General features: G+C 42.8%; 1 protein-coding gene and 1 non-coding gene across 5 annotated transcripts in view; one reads left to right on the forward strand and one right to left on the reverse strand.

Annotated features, from left to right (window-relative positions):
• Positions 1 to 18,872, forward strand: part of STIM1 (stromal interaction molecule 1) — a 189,653-nt gene that overhangs the window by 108,968 nt on the left and 61,813 nt on the right. The gene's annotated exons all lie outside the window — the stretch shown is intronic.
• On the reverse strand, positions 2,519 to 2,590 carry TRNAE-UUC (transfer RNA glutamic acid (anticodon UUC)). Its single transcript has one exon. It is a non-coding gene; the product is annotated as a tRNA-Glu (tRNA).

Genomic DNA, 18,872 nt, shown 5'->3' on the forward strand with positions numbered 1-18,872 from the left:
TAAATAAATGGGACCTAATGAAACTTAAAATCTTTTGCACAGCAAAGGAAACCATAAACAAGATGAAAAGACAACCCTCAGAATGGGAGAAAATATTTGTAAATGAAGCAACTGACAAAGGATTAATCTCCAAAATATACAAGCAGCTCATGCAGCTTAATATCAAAACAACAAACAACCCAATCCAAAAATGGGCAGAAGACTGAGATAGATATTTCTCCAAAGAAGATATACAGATTGCCAAGAAACACAATGAAAGGATGCTCAACATCACTAATCATTAGAGAAATGCAAATCAAAACTACAATGAGGTATCACCTCACACAAGTCAGAATGGCCATCATCAAAAAATCTACAAACACTAAATGCTGGAGAGGGTGTGGAGGAAAGGGAACCCTCTTGCACTGCGGGTGGGAACGTAAATTGATAACAGCCACTATGGAGAACAGTATGGAGGTTCCTTAAAAACCTAAAAATAGAACTACCATACGACCCAGCAATCCCACTACTGTGCATATACCCTGAGAAAACCATAATTCAAAAAGAGTCATGTACCACAATGTTCATTGCAGCACTATTTACAATAGCCAGGACATGCAACCAACCTAAGTGTCCACTGACAGATGAATGGATAAAGAAGATGTGGTACATATATATAGTGAAATATTACTCAGCCATAAAAAGAGACGAAATTGAGTTATTTGTAGTGAGGTGGGTGGACCTAGAGTCTGTCATACAGAGTGAAGTAAGTCAGAAAGAGAAAAACAAATACTGTATGCTAACACATATATATGGAATCTAAAAAAAACACAAAAAACATGGTTCTGAAGAACCTAGGGGCAGGACAGGAATAAAGACGCAGACATAGAGAATGGACTTGAGGACAGTGGGAGGGGGAAGGTAAGCTGGGAAGAAGTGAGAGAGTGGCATGGACATATATACACTACCTAATGTAAAATAGATAGCTAGTGGGAAGCAGCCGCATAGCACAGGGAGACCAGCTCGTGCTTTGTGACCGCCTAGAGGGGTGGGATAGGGAGGGTGGGAGGGAGACACAAGAGGGAGGGGATACGGGGATATATGTATATATACAGCTGACTCACTTTGTTATACAGCAGAAACTAACACACCATTGTAAAGCAGTTATACTCCAGTAAAGATGTTAAAAAAAAAAAAAGTGGAGTGATAATAGTAGGTACCTCATGAAGTTGTTGTGAAGATTAAATGAAATAATGCATATAAAGCACTTAGTACAATGCCTGGCATATAGAATAGGCTCAATAAAAGTTCGTTCTTGTTGTTATTATTATTGTTGTTATCATCAGATAGAACCTACATTTTGATAGAGATAGGCCTGTGTTCAAAACCTGGCTTTGCCACTTACTGGCTATGTGACATATAGCCAAATAACTTCACCTCTCTGAGCCTCAATTATTCAGCTATTTGAGGAGGGTAACTCTTTGCAGGGTTGTTGTAAGAATTTAATGTATTCAAAGCCCTAAGCACAAGGGCTGGCGCGTGATAGGTTCTAAATTCATGTTTTTTCCTCCCTCAGCGTGATGGTACAGATAGTGAGGGCTGGCTTGTATCGCAAGAATTCCAAATCAGCTCTCTCATCATCCCAGGGCACCACAGTGTTCAGCTCTGGGAGCCACCCCCAGCAGCTCGGTTGACACGGCTAGGGCCAGGACCCTGCAGGAGGTAGTTCTGTCTTCACCCGAGTAGCTGATGTTAAGGGAAATGGCACGTGATAGAGCAGAGTCACACGTTTCTGGAGGCCACAACTTCTCTGTTAGCTCACTCAGCCTCCTGCCTATGCCTTTATTTTAAAAAAGGTCTAGGTGAGAACTTTTGATTTTCCCCTACCCGTCTGGAAGGCTAGAGGATTTTGAACAAGGCCATGCTGTAGTAGTGTCATCAGATCTGCTTGACTTTAGCATGGTGAAAGTTGACCTGTTTTTTACCTTTTTAAAATTGTTCCACCAAGAAGCATGCTAGGTCCTGGGAGGCTGTGAGGGTTGAGGAAGGATGGACTCTGGCGCCAGGTGGAATCAGGGCTGGGGAAACAACCCGAAGGGGTGCAGCCGGCAGTTCCACTTGCAATAGCCAGAGGCCCAGTAGGAATTGGGCTGGAGGGGCAGTATACAGAGCCCTAAGAGCTTCTCACACATAGCCAGTGCTGTGGCCAGCGTGGGTTAATTTGGACGAAGATAAGTAGCTGCATTATGCTCAGAAGTTATCATCATGACTAACAATGATTGTTATTACCTCCTGAGGCTTGTGGCTTCATTCTTTGTATCCAGATAGCTGTAGACACCCCTCAGTATTCCGTTGCCTCTAGTTTCTCCTTCACCAGCACATGTACATGCTGCCAGTGATCTTTCTAAGTTACAGTTTAATTTCCTTTTCGTATTCCATCTGACTTCCTGTGCCTGGCACGCCATCCCTTCAAATCTGGCCTTAACCTTTTTTTTTTTTTTTTCCCTTTGGCCATGCTGTGCGGCCTGTGGGGTCTTAGTTCCCTGGCCAGGGATTGAAGCCGGGCCATGGCAGTGAAAGTGCCAAGTCCTAACCACTGGACCACCAGGGAATTCCCTGGCCTTAGCCTGTAAGTCTCTCTAGACATACCTCCTACCACTCTGATCTGACTCTTGTCCTTCTTTGGGTCATAGTCATTCCATGTTTATTCCAGATGCCTTTCTTTGCTCAGATAGTTCTCCTTTCTGGGAATTAACTTTTTATATCCCTCCCTCCAACCCCTGGCTCTGTGTGTATTGGTCTTAGGTGTCCTCTGGAATGCCCCAGCTTCACTTTTCATGAACCTTGCCTGGCTTTCTTCCCCCACTGATCTCTCTCATCTCAGTACTAACTCCTGTAGCACAGTCTACATCACTCGTTTAGCACTTAGAATGTCTTGCTTTGTACCCCAATGATTTTGATTGTATTGTTGCCTATAAGTTTGTCTTTTTGCACTAATACTGGAATTGCTAAAGCACGACTCTGATCGTTAGTCCTACCTTGTAAAGGGAGTGTGGTGGAAAAGTAACATTCCTACCACGTAATAAGTCCTGTGCCAGCTGAGTATATATGCAGTTTCATTTACTTCTCAACCACTCTATGAGCTCGGTGTTATTAACTCTGTTTTAGAGATGATGAAACTGTAAGTGTGGCTTACCTTCACTTACTAAACTAATCTAAACTCTGACCTGCCCGCCAGGGTTCCTGCAGTCTGAATTTAGCTCGCCTGACTAGTTCCTCTTATACCCTGCATTCCCTTACTCTATGCTGCAGCCATCTCAAACATCCTCTTAATCTCTCATCACTGTGCCTTTGCTCCAGATAAACCCTCATCCTGGCATCACTCTGTTTCCCATTTTTGCCTGAAAAAATTCTACTTGTCCTCCAAGGCCTAATCAGGGTTTCTCAGCCTCAGCACTGCTGACGTTTTGGGCCAGGTTGTGGGATGTTTAGCACCATCCCTAGCCTTTCTACACTAGAGGCTAAGAGCAGCCACCCCATGCCCCACACCACCCAAGTTGTGACAACCAAACTTTTTTTATTGCCACTTGTCAGTCGCCCTGGGGAATAGAATTGCTCCTGGCTGAGAACTACTGGCCCTAGATTAAATGCTGCCTCCAAGAAATCTTGTTTGTTCCCCTACAGTGGGAAGTAATCCTTCCTCTCCCATGCTCCAGAGTACTTGGCATGAAGCCCGCATCTGGCATATTGCTTTGCTCCATATTGTAATTAGTTGGGTGCATCCTTGTCTGTCCTACCAGACTGTGAATGCCTCCCAGGAGCAGGAACCAGGTCTCATGGATCACTGCTTCTCCCACAGTGCTTGTTGCAGGGCCTTGCACACAAAGGTGATGAGTTACATTTTTTTGAATTTGAAAGCAAAGATTCTATCTTATCTGTGTGTGCTCCTTAAATTGTTTCACTAGGGCAGAGCAAGAGTATAGAGTTGGCTGGTCAGTGGTATGGGGGACAGGGTGCTTTTGACTTGTGAGTTCCTGGCCAGGATAGCAGCTGAGTCAATGGTGGGCTGTTTCTAGAAGTTGCTAGGGTCTGGGCTCCAGGCGTTTGTGTATGATGTGTGTGTCTGACCTCCTCTGTGACCGCTTCCCTATCCCTCTGCCCTGTGCTATGAATCATATACAGAATCTGGATGGAGGTAAAATCACTATAGTTAAAATATTAGGAAAGACAGAGAAAAACATAACACAGGGGTGTTGAAGAAAGGAAAAGACGCTGCTGAGGCTGCTGAAAGGCTGTGTGACTGAGCAAAGACATGCACAGACATTGGAGCAAGAAAGACGAGGGTTTTAGGTGTACAGTTAATAGTTGTATGACCTTGGGAAGTTCGTTAAACTCTGTGAGCTTCGTTTCCTCACTGTCAAATGGGGACAGTAATCCTTACCTTGAAAGGTTATGGCACAGACGAAATGAACTTGTGCATAGAGAGTCCCCAGCCTGTGGCTTAGTTCCCAGTAGTAGTATTACTTACTACTTCTTCTACTCCTACCCGCCTGAAATGTGCTAGGCCTGTGCTGGGTGCTTCTACATACAATCGCTCATGTCATCTTTACAAGAAACGTCTACTGTGGGGTACACAGTGATTTTTCCATATAACTGATAAGGAAACTGAGACTGAATTAGCTCACAGTTATCCATTTTTTTGGGTTATTGCAACTCACATCTGCCTCAGGCTGATGAAAATGTTTCAGACTTGTGGTGATTGTACACCTCTGTGATTATGCTAAAAACACTTGAGCTGTACACTAAGATGGTATGTGCATTATATCTCAATGAAGATGTTAAAAAAATAGAAGTGTCACTACATTGGTTGGAGTAGTGATCACCTTCCACTTGCTTTTCTGTAGCCCAATCCATAAGAATCCCTAGTGCTCTGTAGAAAACACATTGAAAACCATGTTGACTCTATCTCCCTTTCCCCCACTCCTTACTTTGACAGGTATGAAGAGGTGCTTCTAAGTCTGAATTACCATGGTTTCTGGAAGCAGAGATCCCTGGTTAGCTAGCTGACAGCTAGGTTCCCTCTGTTGGGCAGGTGTAGATGGCTTTTGAGGACACCAGACTGAACAGCCTTTGGGAGGATTTCTTTCTCCTCCCTCCCTCCCCTCCTCCCTTCCTCCCTCCCTTCCTCCCTCCCTTCTTTCTCTTTTTTTTATAGTTGTCACTTCTGGGGAAGCTAAGGGAGAGCCAGGTGGTAATTCTCTCTCACCCACACACCAGGGACCTGAATCCAATTCTTGACCCTTATCATATGGAGCTCCATGACAGGAGATATCAAAGGCAGCTGGCTAATTGGCCCCAGTTTTATTTTTCCTGGGTTTGCCTTGTGCTCAGGGCCTTCCTCTGATATCTAGTACTGCTACCATGCTGGCCCCTCAGAAGCAGAGTTCTCCCCTTGGTCCCTGAACATAGATTTTCCTTGTTTCCTCTTTGAACAGCTTTGACAGCCTAGAGGTTTTTTTTGTTTTGCTTTTTTAAGTTTACTATATGAAAAGTAGAGCAGAAAAAACTTGCACACAATTATTCAAATAACCTCAGCATGGGTTTCGATGTATACATTTCTGCTGCTGCAATAACTCTTCTTTGACCTAAAGGACTGTTACAGTTTGGAGGCACTTCGCTGTTTTTTTGCCTTCTAGCTCCCTGCCTATCTCCTGGTGCAGTCACCATCTTATCTCCTGCCTTGTGGAACATTCTGACCGCCTGCCCTTAATTCAGACAAAGCACAGATTGAAGTCTGCTCAGACCCTTTGGACAGAACAGAGATGACTGATACCATGAGAGATCATCCTTCAGCTAAAACGTGCTCTTTAGGCTAGGGAAATGACCTATCCCCATTTTTCCTTGTAAATACTTAATTATGGATGGCTGTAGCATTCACTCACCAGGGGTACCTCATAGTCAGCTTCCAGGCTACAACCCCAGTGAGTCCAAGTTCTGTGGCCTTCCTCAGGCATTCAGCCCTAACTTCTAGGAGGGCTTCCTGGCATTTTGTGAGTTTCTTAGAACAAAGTATCTGGAAATTGACTTTTAAAAGTCTAAGCATGAGCTGTGGAGTCTGACCTGAGTTCAGATGCAAGCTTGGCAGCATACTAGCTATAAGGCCAAGTAATTTGGAGGCTCACCTTCCTCATCTGTAGAATAGAATAGAGATGAAAATAAGACACTCTTTGCCATTCATAAGCCCTTAGGCTAGTGAGAGAGGCAGATATGTAAACTGGCAATGACAACAGCGCATCTTCAGGGCTGTAATGGTGGTGTGCACAGGAGACTGTGGGAGTTTCAAGAGGAATAGGGGTGAGGTAATCTAACGTGCTGGTGTAGCAGAAGACACATTGTCAGCCAGCACTCAGGGAGGGGTACCGGTTGCTAGACAAACTGAGCTACACATCAGAGGGAGTAAGCGTCGTTTGCAATCTGTCCTAGTGCCTTAGCCAGATACAGGGTGACGCAGCAGCTCCCCCAGATGGTTCCACTCATGTTTCCAGGAAAACCCAGACGGTGGTTTGCTTTGACAGATAGGGAAATTCTTTCTCACTAAGCAGACTGTTGTTTTCCTTCCTCCCATCTTTGTTGGTGAGTCTGCTTTGTCTATTCTGGATGGCAATCCTGTTAATGGCAGGGATTAGTTGTACTTGTAAGGCTTCTGTGTGTGTGTGTGTGTGTGTCCATATATGTGTATATGTCTATATGTGCCTTTGTGTTTGTTTCTTTGTGGGTGTGTATACATCATTTTGTGCCTTTCTGTATTTAGATGTGTCTGTGTGCATAAGAAGTAGAGGAGGGGAGGAACACTGAGCCAAGGAGGTAGGAGCTGAGAGAAGGCCCATGAGCCAGGTCAGAGATCAAGGAGAAGATTAGGAGCCAAAGGTTACAGTGCAGTACAGTGTGCAGGACCTGGGGGCAAAAACAGAGCCAGGAAGTATGATCAGGAGTCCAAAGCTGCTGTTAGTCTAGGCAGGGTCTGGACCCTACAAAGTGGTAGGCAGAATGCAAGGGTCATCTACGGCCAGAAATGGTCAAGCCAGCAAAGAGAGAAAAGATCTGCTTCAGGTATTAAGTAAGCTTCTGGATCTTCCTGTCTAAGGAGGAATCAGCCACTGGCTCCCAAGGTCCTGCTTGTCTTCAGACCTAACTGATGTTTGTGTTTGTTTGTCTATATGTATTTATATTTATGCCAGTCTCTCAGTGCATGTCTGTATCTGCATGTGCATCACATTCTGTGTAGTTAATGGCATTAGAAACAACTGGTTTCCAATGCAATGTCTGATTCACTTGAGGCTCCATGACCACCACCACCCCTTATTTGTCCTCGTGTTCCCCATGCCCTTATTTCTGTCTTCCTTCTCTAAACATATTTAGTGTCTGGTCTGTGCTGGATGTTGGGTATGCAAAGACTAATAAGGAAGACAAATTTTCTACCTGCGGAGAGCTCACGTATTAGTGAGGCAGAAAGACACACGTGTTCAATCCTAACAGGTATTGTGACCAGAGATGAGCACTGCATGCTCTGTAAGTACAGAAGAGGGAATTTAACCCATCCTAGGGTGCCAGGAAAGACGACACAGAAGAGGTGATGCCTGAGATGAATAGGAGTTAGCCTTGGGAAGAGAAAGGTATAGCAAGTGGAGGAATGAGTATGATGTCCCTTTGGGATCTGTGAATCAGTGGTTGTTTTACTTTGAGCATAGAAGGTAATGGTGGGGCAGGGAGGGAGAGGTTGGAAATGAGGTTGGAGAGGCAGGCATAAGCCAGATTCTTGCCATACTGAGAAACTTGGATTTTATCCCAAAGATGATGAGCTAGAAGGATTTTAAACAGAGATGGCTCTAATTCTGACTGAAGGTATGTCAGGAGCAGGCCTTGCCAAGCAGATAAAACTGGAACTTGGTTTTCAAAGGGGAGCCAGGTTTACCAATGAAGAAAGAAGGAAAAGCATTCCAGGAAAGATGAACTTTATGAGTAAAGGCAGGAGGCAAAAAAAGAAAAGGGCAAGTTTGGGAGACATCAAGTAGGGAGATGTCTAGAGAATAGTTTCTTCATCTACAAGACAGCGATACCGGTAATACATCCCTTTGACGGCTGGTGTAAGGCTCAAATAAGATAAAGAAGCCTTTGTAAACCATAACGCTGTATGAATATTTCAATAGTAGCAGTTGGTACGCAGCTTGTCCTCTTCTGCCCTCAGTGCCCAGCAGCCTCAGGCCCTCCCGGGTGTAGGTCAGGTAGGCATGCACCTCAGCAGCATGGCATGATCGGGTAAGAACCAGGCCCTCTTTCACCTAGCAGCCCTGCATCTTGAGAAGGAGGGGCTTAGAAGCTGCTGGGACTCAGAGCTGGTTCACTCAGGATACATCATTTTCCACAGTGTGACCCCTCTTGCCAAGCGACCCAGGTTCAGAATAGTCAAACATTCCTGAAGCACCTTCTACATAAAGGTACTGTGAGGGACTGTGCCTTACATGATCTCATTGTCTCCACACTGTAACTGTGAGGTAGTCTGCATTTTACAGACTTAAAGTGATGTGGTGAGTAAGTGGCAGAGATGGGATTCGAGTCTGTATCGGTGAGGTTTTTTCCTGTATGTCCCTTCACAAGTCTTCTGATATCTCTGGGTGGTGAGCAAGTTCCCTGATTAGTTCAGAGTGGAAAATTCTGTGAGGTCTCAGGCAGTGTGGGGTTGAGAGGATTGGAGAAGGTGTTTCTGGGCTCTGCCTTTGGGATTGAGCCATAGCCCTTTCCTCCACATAGGACAGTGGTTCTTGCCTTCAGGGACTGACTTTCCCCCATATAGCTGACTCACCCAGGTGCTTTCAATATGTCTGATTAATCTCTGTGTCCTCAGATACCAGCATAGGCAATGCCACATAGTCACTACTCAGAAGATGCTGGTTGGGCAAATGAATGAACAAATGCCTCTTAATAGAGGCTTCATGTCTTCACTCATCCCTTCTGCCTTCTCTTGTGGTACCATCATGCTCTAAAATGAGATTCTGCTCTTAAGGATTTTTTTTAATATATTGCTCATTGACACATAAGCCTAAATTCTCCCTCTTAGAGTTGATTAGGAACCAGAATGTTCTTAAAGAGGAGGCATGAGTTTGCCTTACTCTCTTATATTCTCTGTTCCCAAGCCTTTTCCTCTATCCACTCAGTGCCCAAAGGTGAGTGGCATTTATAAAGAACACATGGTGAGCCCTCAACTCTTACCAAGTTGATGTTCTATTTTGGAAATGGAGTCCAGGAGGTTTTCCTGCTGTTGAGTACTTGGCTGGGTTTGTATTTCCCAGGGTGTTGGAAAGCCATGCATAGGAATGGTAGTGAGTGTGGGGGAAAAACTGAAAGGGGAATCAAAACTGACTCTTGTTCATGGGGATTGTAAGGGAGAGAGATTTCCTTAGTACTTGAAGCCATGAAGGAGGGAGGATTAGGTGCATTTAGTCCAGGGTCAGCAAAATATGACCCCCTTCCTGTTTTTTATAGAGTCCACAAACTAAGAATAGCTTTTATTTTATTTTTTTAAAATTTTTTTGAATTTTATTTTTTTTTTATACATCAGGTTCTTATTACTTATCTATTTTATACATATTAGTATATATATGTCAATCCCAATCTCCCAAGAATAGCTTTTACATTTTTAAATAGCTGGGAGAAGAATCCAAAGAAGAATTTTGTGACATGTGAAATCTGTATGAAATTCAAATTTCAGTGTCCATAAGTAAAGATTCATTGGCACAGAGCCACTCTTATTCATCTACATCTTGTCCATGGCTACTTTCACAGAAGACCAGAGTTGAGTCAAGTAGTTGTAACAGACTGTATGGCTCACCAAGTCTAAAATATTTACTGTCTGGTCCTTTACAGAGAAAGTTTGCCCGGCCCTGGTCAAACCCACCAGTTTTTAAAAAATAGCTTTATTGGGATATAATTCACATACCATATAATGTACCCATTTACAATTTCATGGTTATTAATGTACAATTTAATGGTTATTACTGTATTCACAGATATGTGCAACCATCACTGGAGTCCGTTTTAGAAAATTTTTGTCACCTCAGAGAGAAAACTAATACACATTAGCTATTGTCCCCCTGTCCTCCTATTCCCCCTAGCCCTAATCTACTTTCTGTCTCTAAAGATTTGCTTATTCTAGACATTTCATATTGGAATCATATAATATGTGGTCCTTTGTGACTGGCTTATTTCACTTAATATAATGTTTTCCAGGTTCATCCATGTTGTAGCATGTATCAGAACTTGATTCCTTTTTATGGCTGAATAATATTCTATTATATGGACACACTACATTTTGCTTATTCACCCATCAGTTGATGGATATTTGGGTTGTTTCTACCTTTTGGCTGTTATGAATAATGCTGCTATGGTACAGGTTTTTGTGGATAGATTTTTTATTTTATTTAATTTATTTAAAGAATTTAAAAAATTATTATTATTTTGACCACACTGCACGGCTTGTGGGATCTTAGTTTCCCAACCAGGGATTGAACCCGGGCCATGGCAGTGAAAGCTCGGAGTCCTAACCACTGGACCGTCAGGGGATTCCCAGTGGACAGATGTTTTTATTTCTCTTGGGTATATACTTAGAAGTGGAATTGCTGGGTCATATGTTGACTATGTTTACCCTTTGAGGAACTGCCAGACTGTTTTCCAAAGTGGCTGAACCATTTTACATTCACGTCAGCAGAGCATGGGTTCTAATTTCTCCATATCCTAACACTTGTTATTATCTGATTTTTTAAATTATAGCTATCCTAGTGGATGTGAAATAATATCTCATTATGGTTTTGATTTGCATTTCCCTGGTGATTAATTTTGCCAAACATCTTTTCATGTGCCTATTGAGCATTTGTATATCTTGTTTTGAGAAATTAAAAAAAAAATTATTTTATATTGGAGCATAGTTGATTAACAATGTTGTGTTAGTTTCAGGTGTACAGCAAAGTGATTCAGTTATACATATACATGTATCTATTCTTTTTCAAATTCTTTTCCCATTAAGGTGCTGTATAATACTGAGCAGCATCCCCTGGGCTATACAGTAGGTCCTTGTTGGTTATCTATTTTAAGTACAGCAGTGTATACATGTCCATCCCAAACTCCCAAATTCCCCTTCTAAGAATTTGAAAGGGATCTGAAACTTACCATGACCCAAACTGGGTTCTAAATGTCACCTCATCCAAAACCTTCTCTTCCCACAGCCTTTGTCATCTCAGTTGAAGGCAACTCCATTATTTCCATTGCCTGGACCAAAAAATACTCTGAAACATCCATAATTCCTCTCATGCCCCATATCCATTGGTAAATCCAGTGGGTTCTACCTTCAAAATATGTCCAAAATTTAATCATTTCGCACCCCTACTCCACTGTAGGTACTGAGACTCAACAGCCTCATAACAGATCACCATGTCTACAGTCTATTCTCAGTGTAGCAACCAGAGAGCTTTAAAAGATGTAAACCAGATCATTTCACTCCTCTGCTCAAAACCCTGTTTTAGCTCCATTTCTCATTTAGTATGAAAGCCAAAGTTAACACAAGAGTCAGCAAGGTCCAGGGCTTCCCTAGTGGCGCAGTGGTTGAGAATCTGCCTGCCAATGCAGGGGACACAGGTTCGATCCCTGGTCCAGGAAGATCCCACATGCCACGGAGCAACTAAGCCCGTGTGCCACAACTACTGAGCCTGTGTTCTAGAGCCCGTGAGCCACAACTACTGAGCCCGCATGCTGCAACTACTGAAGCCCACGCGCCTAGAGCCCGTGCTCCGCAGCAAGAGAAGCCACCGCGAGAAGCCCGTGCACCTCAACGAAGAGTAGTCCCTGCTCGCTGCAACTAGAGAAAGCTCGCGAACAGCAATGAAGACCCAACACAGCCGAAAAAAAAAAAAAGAGTCAGTAAGGTCCTATGTAACCTGGCTTCCACTTATCATTAGGATCTCCTCCTCTTCATCTATCTCCTTTGGTCTTTCACTTCGGCCACACTCCAAGCTGTTTCTCAAACACTCCTTGTTTTTCCTGTCTTAGGGCCTTTGTTCTAGCTCTTACCTCTGTCTGGAATATTCTTCCCCCAGATATCCACTTTGATAACTCCCTCATATTTCCCAATATTTTGTCTTTTCTCATACTTTTCCTTATCAATTAGACCTTTCCCAGACTACCCTATGTAATAATGAAATCTGCAAGCCTACTGCATTTCTGGCACCTACATCCTCATTACACATCACTTCTTTTTTTTTGTTTGTTATTTTGGCTTTTTTTTTATTTTTAAGGACTTAATCACCTTCTGGATTCTATCATTTAATCCATGAGGTCAGGGGATCTGTTTTGTTCACTGCTAAATCCCTGGTACCTAGAATAGTGCTCAGTGTTGGTACTCTATAAATATTGTTAAGTGAATGAATGCATTTATTTAAAAAGGAACAGATTAATTTTTTTACATGGATTCAAATTACTATCTGGGGTCCCTTACTAACCTTAAAAATGTCCTTTAGTGCTTTTTATCAATATCAGGTGTGTCAGCTAGCAATGAATTTTTTCAGTGTTTATTTTGCCTTCACTTTTTTTTTAAAATTAATTTTTGGCTGCGCTGGGTCATCGTTGCTGCGCTAGTGCTTTAGCTAGTTGCGGCGAGCGGGGGTTACTCTTCGTTGTGGTGCTCCAGCCTCTCATTGAGGTGGCTTCTCATTGCGGAGCACGGGCTCTAGAGCGCAGGCTCAGTATTTGTGGCGCACGGGCTTAGGTGCTCTGCGGCATGTGAGATCTTCTCGGACCAGAGCTGGAACCCATGTCCCCTGCATTGGCAGGCAGATTCTTTTTTTTTTTTTGCGGTACGCGGGCCTCCCGCTGCTGTGGCCCCTCCCGTCGCAGAGCACAGGCTCCGGACGCGCAGGCTCAGCAGCCGTGGCTCACGGGCCCAGCCGCCCCGCGGCATGTGGGATGTCCCCTGCATCGGCAGGCGGACTCGCAACCACTGCGCCACCAGGGAAGCCCCGCAGTAGGATTCTTAACCACTGCACCACCAGGGAAGTCCCGCATCCATTGTTTTTGATGGGAAGTAGGCTGTTATTTTTATTTGGCTTCCTTTATGTGTAATGAATTATTTTTCTTTTGCTGCTTTTAAGATTTTCTCCTTGCCTTTGGCTTTTAGCTTTTTCTGTGATGTGTCTGTGGATCTCTTTGCATTTATCCTATCCTCTTTGAAGTTTGTTGAACTTTCTGGATAGGTAGATTAATGCTTTTCAATAAACTTGGGAAATTCCCAGACATTATTTCTTTCTCTCTCTCTATTTTTTTCTGCTCCTTTCTCTTCATCCTCTCCTTTTATTTATTTTTACTTTTAATTTTTTTTGGCCACACCACACGACTTGTGGGATCTCAGTTTCTCAGTTTCCCGACCAGGGATTGAACCGCGGGCCACAGCAGTGAAAGCCCGGAATCCTGACCACTGGGCCACCAAGGAACTCCCCATCCTCGCCTTTTGATCCTTCCATTATGCATATGAGCAAAATGGTGTTCCACATTTCTCTGAAACTGTTCATTTTTTCTCATTCTTTTTTTCTTTCTGTTTTTTGGATTGTGTAATCTCCTTCAGCCTATCTTCCAGTTTGCTAATTCTGTCTTTTGCTGGTTCAGAGCTGCTGTTGAGCTCCTCTCTTAGTTACTGTACTTTTCAACTCCACAACATACCTTTGGTTCTTTTTTGTAATTTCTATCTATTGATATTCTTTACTTGATGTGACATTGTCACCACACATTCCCTTACTTCTTTAATCATGGTTTCCTTTAGTCTTTGAAGATATTTATAATGGCTACTTTGGAGACTTTTTTTTTTGTCAAATTTGAAATTTGCTTGCTCTCACAGACAGTTTCTGTTGCCTGCTTTTTTTCTGGTGTATGACTCATACTTTCCTGTTAATTCGCATGCCATATATATTCATGAAACAATATATGTATTGTTAGAAACTGGATGTTTTTGATCATATACTGGAGCAATTCTGGCTACTGGTCCAACCCCTCTGGGGCTTGTTATTATTTCCTTGTTTGTTTGTTTGGTGACTGGAAAGATTATTTCAGTGGTCTGTTCCCACCACCTCCTGACCGTGTGAAGCCTCTGATGTTGCTTCTCAGAGGGTGCAGCTTTGGATATGCCCATAGTCACCTTTGGATGGCAATGGTTTTGGCAGGGCTGTCTTTGACTCTGTCTTCTCCTGGCCCCACTCAGCTGTTAAGCTCTGTTAGTTGCCATCTGATTACTCTGTTGTTTTCAACAATGCACTGGGGCATAAGTTTTCTCCACAGACTGATCCACTCATATTAGGGCTCCTTTGAAAGGATAGTTCCTGAGATCAGTGTTTGAGATTTGTTCTTACAAGAGGAGGGCTCCTCCCAGCTGTCTCTGTTCCCAGTCAGCAAATTCTTTAGCCTACAGTTTAGCCTATATCTCCAATAAATCCAGCCCTCTCCTCCCAATTGCCTTTCACCAGAACTTTCACTGTTTTTCAGAGAGCCCTTAGCCTTAAACTTCTTCACATTCTGTTGCAAATAAAATAATTTCCTTTGGGGAGAGGTTCAAAACTCTCTAAAGCCTGCTTCTCTACCAGGCAAGAACTCTGAGCTATGGTTCTGGAGTTGGAGGTGGGGATGATGACGTTCTTCTCTTTGAGTGACACCCCTATTTTAGGAGCTGAGCACTTGGTGGAGGGATGGCAGTAGCCTCGTGCCTTCTTGGCTTGCCTCTCCCAGAGTATAATTGCTGTCTTATAAGCTAGGGAAATGGCAATCAGGTCCCCAGTATGCTCAGTGGCTCTGCATCCAAGGTGAAGTCCCTGCCCCATGAGTGGGGGCTGGGTGGAAGTAGGGAGGCCCACTTCTTTGCTGGTTCACCTAGAACTTAGCTTTAGCAACAGGTAACTGGAAGAAGGAGGAGGCATAGCCTTCCAACTGGGAGCTTGGGGACGAGGGAGCCCTGTGTTCTCGGCTGCACCAGTCTGGAATGGAGTTTCTGTCTTACTGATTTGGCAGTGGGGAGAGAGAGAGGGAGCAAGTGTTAATTAAAATACTACAGACTCTCACTGTTCTTACTGAGTTTTAGTAGATCTTCTTGAGCAAATGTTTCTTCATTTGCTGTATGCCCTAGGACAATTTCTAGAGACTTTGAATGATTGCTTTTTTTTTTTTACAGTATCAGAGATTATATATTTGCATTTTCCAAGTTTTCTGTGATAATTAAAGTTACTTGTCATCCATAAAAACATGCTTATTAAAAAAACCCAAATAACCTAGAATGAAGTAAATTACGTAAAGCCCCCTTTCATTCCTCCTTTCCCAATCCTAGTGCCTTGGGCAGAGGAAACCATCAACATCTTGATATGCATTATTACAGACTTTTTTCTAGGCATGCACAGACACACACATGCCATATATATGTAAACAGGTCCATAACCATATAAACGTAAACAGGAGTGTGTGATTCAGTATTATTGTACACCTTGTTTTTCATATCACTATGTCTTAGAAATATTTTCATGTCCACACTATAGAGCTCTTTTCATCTACTGCAGAGTATTGCCTGGTAGGAGTTGGTATGTATTACTTCAACAGTTTCTTCATTTATGTACAATCATGTTGTTTCACATTTTTTGTTATTTCAAAAAATGCTTCGATACACCTACTTATACCTGACTCCTAGGACTTGCGTGAAGATTTCTTCAGGTTGGATGCCTACAGTCAGAGCTGTTAAATCAGAGGCTAGACACCTTTTAAGTATTGATATACACTGACATATTGTCCACCTGAAAAGCTACATGGATGTATACCTTCTCCAACAATGACAGAGTGCTCATTATGTCCAGCACTAGTTATTACCAATCCTTTCATAGCTGCCTTTTCAAGGGGTGGGAAAATGGTATTCATTTTAATTTTTGACTGCTTATGAAGTTGAAAGTTTATACATGTTTGTTTATATTTCTTCTTTATAAAAATATTTTTATATCTTTTGTTCATCTTTTGTTTGGTTTCTAGGTGCTCTTATATTAAGGATCTTTAACTTTCTGTTATATGTCACATAATGAATGATTGCTTTTAAAAAATAACTTTTGCCACTTTCACTGGAGAGTGGTTCTATGGAGCTTCTCACACTGTCAAGCCAGAAGTCCCCTCTAACTCATCAGTTTGTTTTTTTTTGCGGTACGCGGGCCTCTCACTGTTGTGGCCTCTGCCGTTGCAGAGCACAGGCTCCAGACACGCAGGCCCAGCAGCCACAGCTCATAGGCCCAGCCGCTCCGTGGCATGCGGGATCCTCCCGGACCGGGGCACGAGCCCGCGTCCCCTGCATCGGCAGGCGGACTCCCAACCACTGCACCACCAGGGAAGCCCCAAACTCATCAGTTTTTAAAAACATTTTTACCCATAACACATTCTGTCCAGTGCTGTGTATTCCTCCTATGTAAATGTAGCAGTATTGACCCCAAGAAGATAATCCTTTCTGTCTGGGGAAATATTTTTAAATTAGTGATCCATTTCTATCCCCCTTTCATAAGATTCCCCTGGCAGTAGTCCTTGGCTAGCTTGGATACTTTGGTCCCGATAGTTTGCAAGACTGGAGATGTCAAAATTTCTTAGTCTTTGCCATTCTGGCCAGGTACCTAGCAAGTTGCAACTTCAGATGCTGCCTCTAGGATTTGATCTGTGTCATGTGACCAATGTCATGGCCTGAGGACATCAAAGATGATTCCATGACAAGGACTAAGCTTTATCATCGACCTCAGAGAGATTCTCTGTACCTGCATGTGTGCTGGGTACTAGATATATAGGAGTAAAAGGAAAGGTGAAGTTGCTGCCTTAGAAGAAATTCCTCTGGTTGTGGAAATAGCCATGTAAACAGATAAGGATACTGCAGTAGGATAAGTGGATACTGTGATGGAGTCACGGAAGAGGAAGACCTAAGTTAGTTTTACCCATGTACAGAGTTGCTGGTATGTCGTTTTGGTCCAAAGAGATGATGGGAGGAGAGTGTTTTAGCTAAGGGAACAGTATGTGCAAAGACATGAGACTGGTCAAGAGCCTGGTACTTTCAGAGAACTTCAAGTATTTCATTATCATTGGGGTTGGGAGGAAGTGACAGTTGATGGGGCAAAGAAGGCAGGGAGGGTCTTGCCAAGGTTGTGAAATCTCTGTTTTAAATGGAGTTAAAGCTTTCAAAGTAAGAAGCATAGAGTAGAATGGAAAGGGCCTTAAAGGTCAGTAGATTACAGTGCCTTGTCTGTTGCTGATCGCTTGACACATGGTCTTTGTGTAGCAAGCACTTAGGAAATATCTGTCTTCTACCTCCTCTGTGTGTCTCCTTTACATATGAGAGATCAGCATCATTGTAATAGTGGGCTTCAGGATTGCACATTCTTAGTATCTTTATATTCCTCTTATAGTATATCAAATGTATTAATATTTAGGAGACCTCAATTCATACATAGGAGAGCTTATTTTGTGCCAGGTACTATTCTAAGTTCTTTATGTGAATTAATCCATTTATAATACCCTCAAAATAAGCGTATTATGAAGTTTGTACTATTATGTCCATTTTACAAATGATGTGACTAATACAGTGAAAGTGAGTGGTAGAACCAGGATTCAAACCCAGGCAGCCTGGCTCTAGAATCAAGCTCTAGACCATCATGTTACACTGAACCCAAGCCAGTGTAACCCTCTGGCCCCTAGCTGGATATCTTTGTTTTCCATTGGCTGGCAATGTGGGGACCTTTTTCTTTCTTCTGTATAGTAGACATAATATGCATTGAGTACCTACTCTAAGCTAAGCATTCTTCTGGGTGTTCTAGGACAAGCTCAAGTGAGAGATACTCATTCAGTTATTTAATAAACACATACCTTGCTCTGTGCCAGGCTCTATGCTTGGAGCTTGGCTTACAGAGCTAAATTAATTATTTATTTAGGTGTTCCAGAAAATTTGCAAGATGCCGGATAAAGAGATAAGTGACAAATAAAACACAGTTTCTATATTTGAGTTGCTTAGGGGGAGTAAAAAGGGGATAATTAAATAGTAATTATGGTATAATGGGATAAATACTGTCATAGGTATATACCCTGAGGACTAAGAGAACAAATAGGATAGGGCAATTAATTTGCTTGGGAGAGGTCTGGAAAACTTCACAGAGGCAGTGACTTTTTCTTCAGCAGATAAAGAGAAGGAGAAACATTTAAAAAGGAGCACCTTGTGTAAAGGAAAAAGAGCATGGTTTAGTTTGTTCAAGGAGCCTGAAGTGGCTTGATGTATCTAGAGCAAATGTTGGCAAACTTTTTCTATTAAGGGTCAGATAGTCAATATTTTAGGCTTTGCTGGCCACACAGTCTCTGTCTCAACGACTCAAGTCTGCCTTTGAAGCATGAAAGCAGCTATAGATAGTGCATAATGAATGAATGTGGCCGAGTTCCAATAAAACTTTATTTACAAAAAGAAGCAGCAAGCTGGATTTGGCCCATGGCCGTAGTTTCCTGACCCCTGGCCTGGAGTGTAGATGTCTGATAGGGAGGGAGAATGGCCAGGAAGCTGACTGGAAAGTTAGTCTATGGGGCAGATTGTAAAAGGCCTTGAATGTAAGGCCAAGAGGCTAGGGCTTTATCCTATTGGTAATGGGGAGTCATGAGATTTTAAGTAGGTACATTGGTATAGTTAGATTTATACTTTACAAAGGTCATTCTGGTGACTAGTGTGGTAGATGGACTGGCAGAAGTGAGACTAGATGTACAAAGGTGAGTGAGAAATGACTGTCCTCTCCCTGACTTTTTTTTTTTTTTTTTTTTTTTTTTTC

The sequence above is a fragment of the Neophocaena asiaeorientalis genome, unplaced genomic scaffold (assembly GCF_003031525.2).
Source record: "Neophocaena asiaeorientalis asiaeorientalis breed wild unplaced genomic scaffold, Neophocaena_asiaeorientalis_V1.1 scaffold232, whole genome shotgun sequence".
Taxonomy (NCBI): domain Eukaryota; kingdom Metazoa; phylum Chordata; class Mammalia; order Artiodactyla; family Phocoenidae; genus Neophocaena; species Neophocaena asiaeorientalis.